Source organism: Schistocerca serialis, chromosome 1 (assembly GCF_023864345.2).
Source record: "Schistocerca serialis cubense isolate TAMUIC-IGC-003099 chromosome 1, iqSchSeri2.2, whole genome shotgun sequence".
Lineage (NCBI taxonomy): Eukaryota > Metazoa > Arthropoda > Insecta > Orthoptera > Acrididae > Schistocerca > Schistocerca serialis.
In genome coordinates this window covers 1,176,997,949-1,177,007,713 of record NC_064638.1, presented here as the reverse complement: position 1 = coordinate 1,177,007,713, position 9,765 = coordinate 1,176,997,949, and the positions used below count along the sequence as shown (strand labels likewise).

General features: G+C 44.9%; 1 non-coding gene across 1 annotated transcript; it reads right to left on the bottom strand.

Moving 5' to 3' along the window:
* Positions 1-1,651: 1,651 nt before the first annotated feature.
* Trnad-guc (transfer RNA aspartic acid (anticodon GUC)) lies at positions 1,652-1,725 on the bottom strand. The gene has a single exon. It is a non-coding gene; the product is annotated as a tRNA-Asp (tRNA).
* Between the last annotated feature and the right edge of the window lie 8,040 nt (positions 1,726-9,765).

Sequence of the window (9,765 nt, the reverse complement as noted above, 5' to 3'; positions counted from 1 at the left end):
AAGTATTACACGCACAAATCACTAACAGGTGAATAGAACAGTAATCCCACAGAGTTTTCTTGTGCCCATCAGTTGACTTTATGTGTGGAATATGCAATATGTTTATCTGATACATCAGTGCAACGTGCATTCACAAGAAATTATGGAAAACAGTCGCTATGTAAAACAGAGGACTGTGCGTTGGTATGGACACAGCTTTTCTCTACAAACAGAAAATCATATATGGTAATATGAAATGAAATATGAATGTTTAATGTTGCATTATCTACAGTAAGTTTCAAGTACTGGTCAACCAAGTCAGTCAGATGCAACCATGGAGAATGTGAAGAAAAGTTTCGGATGGAACCATGAAGAATGTCAAGGTAAGTTTCGTACGCAGTCCAAAGAAATCGAGCGTCCACAAAAGCCACGAACTTAGAGTATCACAGCAAATTGTGTGGAAGGTTACGTTTCAAACCGTACCGTCTGCATATGTGTAACGATTTAAACCGGAAGATCATGACGCGGCCTTCAATTTTCCATCATAATGCAAGAGGCACTTCAGGATAAACGTTTTGCTTCAAAGCTGATATTTAGCGACGAAGCAACCTTCCATTTATCCAGAAAGGTTAATGGCCATATTGTGAGAATACGTGGCACTAAAAATCGTCATGAAATTCTGGCGCATGAACGGGATTCGCCGAAGTTTAATGTTTTCTGTGCAATGTTACAGACAAACCTATATGAGCTGTTTTTCTTCTGTGATGAGACTAATACGGATACTTCTTAGCTCGATATGTTGCAGCTGTGGTTGTTTCCACAACTGACTGCTGATTCCGAGAATTTCATCTTCCAGCAAGACGGGGCACTCCTCTCATTGGAGCATCGCTTAAGTCGCTACCTAAACGACGAACTTCCGCTTGCCTCTCCACCCCCTCCTCTCCCCCTCCTCCTCCAACACCTTGTGACTTTTGCCTTTCATTTGGGATTACATTAAGGACCGTGTTTACGACCTCTCACTACCAAGGACACTAGAACAGTTCAGAGAACGCGTCAATGCTTCATTGATGGTCATTGACAGGATGTTGGCACAGAAGGTATTGAACGAACTTAACTACTGCTGGGACGTGTGTCGTGGGACCATAGAAACATGCATAGAACATTTGTTGAGGGGAGTATGCCAACTTGACAGGATTGCGGTTCTATTCATGCATCAATAATATTTGCACGTGTAATACTTTGGAACATATACTGATGAGTCAAAACATTATGATTATCCGTTTAATAGCTTCTTTGTCCATCTTTGGAACAAAAAACGTCACTGATTCTGCGTATTAGGGATCCGACTGTTTTCTGGTAGATTTGCGGCGGTAGGTGCCATTATATGTCTGCGCACATGTCATGTAATTCGCGTAAATAACGGGTCGCTGATTTGGCTACGCGCTAATGTCGCCCGATAGCGAGCCAGATGGGTTCCATAGGATTCACATCAGGCGAATTTCGTCGCTGAGACGTTATAAATGTCGTGTGACGAGGGCCTCCCGTCGGGTAGACCGCTCGCCTGGTGCAAGTCTTTCGATTTGACGCCACTTCGGCGACTTGCGTGTCGATGGGGATGAAATGATGATGATTAGGACAACACAACACCCAGTCCCTGAGCAGAGAAAATCTCCGACCCAGCCGGGAATCGAACCCGGGCCCTTAGGATTGACAGTCCGTCGCGCTGACCACTCAGCTACCGGGGCCGGAAGCTGAGACATTAATGTGAGTTCAATACAAAGTTGCTCAAATCACTGTAGCACGCTTCTGGCTCCGAGAGACGGACAATTGTACTGCTGGAAGATTGGAAGATGACATCGCCATAGGAAAGACATCAAACATGAAGGGGTGCAGACGGTTCGCAGCTGTCAGCGTGTCTTCGATTACTACCACAGGACCCACGCAAGCGCAGGAGAATGTCTCCCAGAGCATAATACTGTATACGTGGCGCACTGCACGTTTTGAGCGCGTTCACCTCGATGACGGCGTTTGTGGAGATGACCATCGACCTAGTGTAGCAAAAATGTGATTCACCTGAAGAGCCGACACGTTTCCATTGATTGACGGTCGAATCCCGCTCCCACTGCAGTCTTAACTCACGATATCATTGGGTCAGCATGTGAATACGTAGGGGTGGTCTCCTGCAGAGTTCCATGTTCAACCGTGTACGATGAACAGTGTGATCCGAAACACTTGTGCGTGCACCAGCATTGTGCTCTTTCGGCAGAGATGCCACAGATCACTATGTATCCTACTTTACAGAGCAGACAAACTTCCAAACCCCACGGTTTGTCGCGGACGTCCAACCATTTAGCGCCTAGTTGTAGTTTCATTGTCGTCCCAGCTCTTTCCATAGATGCTCACGCCAGTAGCACGTGAACATTCGACCAGTTCGCCGTTGTCGAGATAGTCGTTCACAGGCTCTGCGTAATAATAATCTGCTCTTTGTCAAAGTCGCTGACCTCAACGGATATCCCCGTATGTTCGCTAGGATGATCCCCCGTCCGTGTCTGAACCGTTTACATAGTTTTGTTACCGCGTCAGGTGGCCACAACACCTCCAGGCGCCATCCAGTGTCGCGGTGGGCTGTTGTTATAATGTTTTGGCTTATCGGTGTAGAGAGCTTTGAAAACGAATGAATCATTTCCAGCAGTCCGGTGCTTTTTTTCAGTATTTCTTGACCAATCCTGCATATTAAAATAATTATTAATGGTCATTTATAAAAACTGCGGAATGAAGGGTCAGGCAGTCATTCCTCTCAGGGTCCATATGTAAAAATAGTACAGGGGAAAACTCTTAATACGTTATATAAAGTGATGCTCCCTCTTCGATGGGCTTCAAAGTGGTTTGTGAATCATGGATGTAGATGTAGAAGCATTGTCTTTATGATGTCCATACTTGAAAATGCTATTGCAAAGATTAATTATGAAGTTCAAGAGGATACTTTTTCCAGTTTTATAGCTTTCATTTGCATGACAAAGTTCGCGCTAATTTGAACAGGTAAATGTATTTATTTATTTTTCTGTTGAGGTACAGAAAACGTCTCAAGTATGGAAGGCGAGTAGCGTTAGACTCAACATCAGTTTTATTGCCTGGACGATTCAAGATATTGAAACAAACTTTCCAAAAAATGATTAAGTGCAGAAGAGTATTTCATTTTGTTTCATGGTTAATATTCTTAACTTTTGCATCAGCGAGAAAATTTGAAAAGAAAAATTATGCTCTTTTAAAGGCACTGAAAATCGCTTGAAAAGGAGAATACAGTGCTACGACACTCGTTAACGCTTACAAAACTATATGGGAAAATTGTTAAAGCTGAAAAGCAAGGTGGACGGAATCCGCTAATGCGGCATAAAAAGCCAAGCCGGCTGGCGTCACTGTTTACAACATACATTAAATATCAGGAAATACACAAGATCACTCCATATTACAAATTAAAGACCCTCGACGAATTTTTCTGTCTGCATGCGAAGGCAAATCTCAGGGAAGAGATTTTGATACGGTTTTCACTAATAGATAATGTACGAGAATGGTTTGTGTATATAATTTATAAATACGCTGACGGAAAGAATAGCTACAGCAAAAAATAATTACTGTAGAGTAATTAAATTTTGAGAATACATTTGTCTAGGTAACGTATTTAAGTGACTAACATTGCAAGATGACAGGTTAGTGTAAGCACGAGATTAGCCATTGCAATTCAAATGTGAAATGCTGGTACATTAATAGTCGGTGTAGCTCCCAAAATGTCCAATTCAAGCATACAACCGTGCGTGCATTGTGTTGTAAAGGTGCCGGATGTCAGTTTGTGGGATAGAGTTCCATGTCTGATACACTTGGCCGGTCGGTATAAAGATGGTTAATGCTGGTTGTGAATGACGCCGTAGTTATCGTCCGATGATGTCCCATAAGTGCTCGTCTGCAGACAGATAAGGTGATCGAGCAGGCCGAGGCACCACGTTGATAGTCTATAGAGAGTGCTGGATTACAACAGCGGTATGTGGGCGAGCGTTATCCTGTTGGAAAACACCCTCTGCAATGCTATTCAACAATGGCAGCACGACAGGTCGAATCAACAGATTAACGCACAGATTTTCAGTTAGGGTGCGTGGGATAACCAAGAGAGTGCTCCCAGTGCCGTACGAAATCCCACCCCAGACCACAACTCCAGGTGTAGGTCCATCGTGTCTAGCACGCAGACAGGCTGGCTGCAGCCCCTGTACTGGCCTCCTTATAACCAATACAAGGCCCATCACTGGCACCGAGGCAGAACCAACTTTCATCAGAGAACGCATCAGGACTCCACCGTGTTCTCGAATGAGCTCTCGCTTGACACCACTGAAGTCGCAAATGACTGTGGCTGGGGGCCAATGGACTGCACGCTACAGGGCGTCTGGTCCGTAGCTGTCCTTGAAGTAATCGATTTGTAACAGTCTGCCGTGTCTCTGTGGTACCAACTGCTGCTGAAATTGGTGGTGCAGATACAGTACGATGTTCCGGAGCCATACGGCGAAAACTACTCTCTCGGTAGTGCCGCGATGGCCGTCCGGAGCTCGGCCTTCTTGCGACCATACATTCTCGTGACCATCGCTGCCAGCAAGCATGAACGTTCCGCCCAAGCCTTTCCGCAGTGTCGCAGAAGGAACAACCAGTTTCTTGTAGCGCTATTATCAGACCTCGTTCACACTTCAGTTTATGTCGTACAACTCTTTCTTCGTGTCGCTATTTTTTTTCGGTTAGTGTATTTAATAGTTGAGTTCACGCTCCTCATATCTCAATTTTAGCACATTTCTCAGTCACTGTTGCGAAATGTTTCAACCCCAATTAGCAACAAATATCCGTAGTTGCATGTTTAAGAGTTTTAGAATGCTGTTAAAAGCACTATCTGATTCCGTTTATAAAGAAAATGTGTAATCGCTTCGGTATCTTGGATGAGACGAGAAAAATAGTATGAACCTTATAACAAAATTACGAGCCCATCACCATTCATTTTCTTGAAACCTTGTTTCCATATCCTAAACCGTTCAGGAAATAAAATGGCCTTTACTTCGTATGCGTCTTACCCAGCATAATTTAAAATGATACAACACAGTGGTAAATTGCCTTTCCCCACAACCGCAAGAGCGGACTCCAAATCTCCGTACAGCCAGTCGCATTTAGTATTAATGCAATTTTGTCACATGATAACATGGTTGGAGACCGTGGCTGTCATTTGAAGACAAATATTGATGGTGTTAAGACACCAACCAGCCACAAATTTATTTTCAGTTCCTTTATTCAAAAGCTACCGTTACCGGATTCGAATCATTACGATTCATCTTCAGACGATTTTCATACTTTCATTACAACATGTGCTCCATTTTTTTACAGATTAATTGCCCTAAAATATAAATAATACATAATTATAAGCACGCCACACAGATGGTTGCGTTACAGATTTGCATTCGATGTGACTTACGTGAAATGTCGGTTTGGAGTGTTTGTTTTCATAGTTTTCGTTCAACAGATGTCAATACATTCCCGCTGCATTCTTATCGTTGCACACGTAAATTTTTCTCACTGGAAACTTTAAATTTGTCACGGAATAGATTTCTAACATGCACCACATGTTTTGATACGTTAGGTCATGCAGAAACCGGAACGGCTCCATTAATAAGCAGACCAGTAAATTTCGAGTTTTGAGTTCAAAAACGTGGTGGAATTCTCGAAGCTGTTTTAATCACTCAAACATGCCACCTTTACGATTCAGTTCGATGAAAGGGTATTGCAGAATGTATTAGTACTTAATTGACTGAGAGTGTATGCAGACTACATTTTATGTATGGGTGTCAAAAATGGGTCAAATGGCTCTGAGCACTATGGGACTCAACTGCTGTGGTTATCAGTCCCCTAGAACTTAGAACTACTTAAACCTAACTAACCTAAGGACATCACACACATCCATGCCCGAGGGAGGATTCGAACCTGCGACCGTAGCAGTCGCACGGTTCCGGACTGCGCGCCTAGAACCACGAGACCACCGCGGCAGACCTGTATGGGTGTACTTCTGCATTTATAGCTTAGTTTCTGAGAAACAGAAGGAAAATTGGAACGTGTACAAAAAATTTGATGGGCTATTTTTCCATATGACAGCGTTAGCTCCACTCAGACATTGGGGCAAACTCAGAATATTCATAGACGAGGTACAGTTGGATTATTAAACTTGTTTCTAGAACTTCACGTACAGGGTTCCAATTATTGAAGTATATGAAATAAAATCGTCATTACTTCTGAGTGGTTTGCGTTAGAACGTTCAAACTGCACCGTTGGCCGCGGGTCATTTGCACGTGAAAATGTCACGATACAGCGTGTCTGAGTGTATTACTACTACTATGTGAGCAATAACAGCCCACCTGAGGCTCAAAGGAAGTTTGCGACCTAGTTCAAGCTGTACAACCGGTCCAAGTGTGCTAACAATCAGAAATTTGATCCGCAAGTTTGAGTGAATGGGTAGTGTTCGTGATGACAGTGTTGGCAATGCCGGTCGTCCAAAAAGGGTGGAAGCGCATCAAAACGTCGAGAAGACACACGCTGTGTTTCAAACCAGCCCCACAAAATCGATCAAACGAGCTGCACGACAGGTGGGAATCAACCAGGCGACACTGCACAGTTTGCTGTTAAGAGCCGGCCGGAGTGGTCGAGCGGTTCTAGGCGCTACAGTCTGGAACCGCGCGACCGCTAAGGTCGCAGTTTCGAATCCTGCCCCGGGCAGGGATGTGTGTGCTGTCCTTAGGTTAGTTAGGTTTAAGTAGTTCTAAGTTCTAGGAGACTGATAACCTCAGAAGTTAAGTCCCATAGTGCTCAGAGCCATTTTTTTTTTTTTTTTTTTTTGTTGAAAACTGGCGTACAAAATTCAAACCCATCAGCCATTAAGCCCCAGGTCCATGGAACAGTAGTTGTGTTCGCCAACACTATTGTCCACAGAATTGACGAACAGAACTTTGATATGAGTATGGTTTGGTTTAGCGACGAAGCCAATTTTCATTTGGATAGGTTCGTCAGTAACTAAAATTGGCGCATTTGGGGCACTGAGGATCTGCATTTCGTGATAGAGAGGTCTCTTCGCCCTCAATGGGTGACTGTGTGGTGTGCAATATCCAGTCACAGAATAATCGATGCGATATTCCTTGATGTCACGGTGACTACCAAACGGTACATGAAGATGATTTAATCCCTGATATCTAAAGTGACCCCGGTTTCGACAAGATGTGGTTCATGCAAGACTAAACTCGACACCATAGAAGCAGGAAAGTGTTTGATGTCCTGGGGGAGTAGTTTGGGAACTGCACTCTGGCTCTGGGGTACCCAGAGGCCACTCGATTGGCCGTCATTTTCTCCGGATCTCAACACATGCGACTTCTTTTTGTGGGACTATATTAAAGACAAGGTGGTACAGCAATAACCCCAAAACCATTGCTGAGCTGAAAACAGCCATTCAGAAGGCCATCGGCAGCATCGATGTTGCTACACTTCAGCGGGTCATGCAGAATTTCGCTATTCGTCTGCGCCACATCATCGCCAATGATGGCAGGCATATTGAACATGCCATAACCCAAATCCGAGCATCTGTAGCGACGTTTACATGTTGAACGAAGTGTGCGCACCCCATAGTTTGTGACTAATTTACTTCTTTTTTTCATATAGTTCAATATTTGTCACCCTGTATTTTCTGAAGGCGTGCCCTTTTTTGGATCTAGTTTTACAGGCGTAAGGACTACGACCGATGGCTCTGAGCACTATGGGACTTAACTGCTGTGGTCATCAGTGCCCTAGAACTTAGAACTACTTAAACCTAACTAACCTAAGGACATCACACACATCCATGCCCGAGGCAGGATTTGAACCTGCGACCGTAGCGGTCGCACGGTTCCAGACTGTAGCGCCTAGAATCGCTCGGCCACGCCGGCCGGCGACTACGACCGAATTTTTACCACCCTCTACATCTGCATGTGCATGACTAATCTGGACTTCACAATTAAGTGTCTGGCGGAGGGTTCATCGAACCACCTTCAGAGTATTTCTCTGCCATTCCACTCACGAAGAATTATAGGTAATATGAACACTTAAATCTCTCCGTGCGATCTTTGATTTCTTTTATTTTATTACGACGGTCATTTCTGCCTATGTAGGCTGGACTCAATAAAATATTTTTGCATTCAAAGAAGGAAGTTGGAGATTGGAATTTCGTTAAAATGTCTCGCCGCAACGAAAAACGCCTTCGCTTTAATGACGGAATGTCTTCGCATGGCCGGCCGGTGTGCCCAAGCGGTTAAAGGCGCTACAGTCTGGAACCGCGCTACCGCTACGGTCGCAGGTTCGAATCCTGCCTCGGGGATGGATGTGTGTGATGTCCTTAGGTTAGTTAGGTTTAAGTAGTTCTAAGTTCTAGGGGACTGATGACCTTAGAAGTTAAGTCCCATAGTGCTCAGAGCCATTTGAGCCATTTTTTGTCTTCGCATGGTGAACGACGCCGGCCCTTACGTCAAACGTTTTGTGCTCTACCATCAATGAATCAGTTGAAATACGATTGTCTAAGTCCCTTATTAATCGAGACGGCGGTTTCCAATTAAATTCTGTGTGGAATCGCGTCACAGAAAAACTGCGTAGGCGGCGTCATTTACCGTGCGAAGACAAGAGGACGCGCGGCGCACCGCACAGACTTGCAAACAAATAGCTCTTGCGCAACGGCAACTGGACGGACCGCGCATGTGCCAGCGGGGTCTTAAATACGTGAGCTCAGTGCCTTTCGTGTCCCCTCTGGCAGGCCTCCGGCTTTTTTGTGTGAACAGTGCGCCGGAGATCGTCGCCGCAGTGCTCGTGTTTGTCGTCCCGTCGGTGCATCAGTGTCTCTCCGTCCGAGCTCCTCTGTTCACGTGTGGCATTCCGTATTCTCCTCCGTTGTGTGCAGTGTTGAACTTTTTTTTTTATCCGAGCAGTACCTCGGTGAACGATATCGCTTATTTTTGCTATGTTTGTGTCCAGTTTTTGTCCTCCATGTATGTTTGTTTCTCTGCATTTCTGTTATGCTGTGTGTCTTTCCTATGGCCGAAGAGCTGCGTAAATAGGCCGCTGTCGGCCTACCTTGTTTGTAAGGTATCAAAATGACAATAAAGGAAAAAAAGCCTTTCGTGTCAGTATTCGCCTGAAGATGGCCAGAAGACTCTGCGCGGAAATATCGTGGCAGCAAGCTGCAGGTACCCGGCAGTTCACCCGAAATTTTATGCAACTACCTCTGACCTGTCGTCCACGTCGAGACTCGGTTTGGGCGGAGAATCCGAATCACTGTCGGATACAAAAATCCTACTTCTCTGCTGTTGCTTCTCTACGAATGTCACTGTAGGCTACATGTTAAACTACTCCTTGCTTCCACAACAGAAATGTTAGACCAGTTATGGTACAGCAAGAACAAAATGGCTCTGAGCACTATGGGGCTCAATTGCTGTGGTCATTAGTCCCCTAGAACTTAGAACTACTTAAACCTAACTAACCTAAGGACAGCACACGCATCCATGCCCGAGGCAGGATTCGAACCTGCGACCGTAGCAGTCGCACGGTTCCGGACTGCGCGCCTAGAACCGCGAGACCACCGCGGCCGGCTACAGCGAGAACAGACAGCAGTTCCAGAGTGGCAGTCTGCCGAATCATGCTTGCTCAAAAGAAATTTTGAGTAACCTTTATGATCATTTCTTTCGAATTTTTTGTACCAAA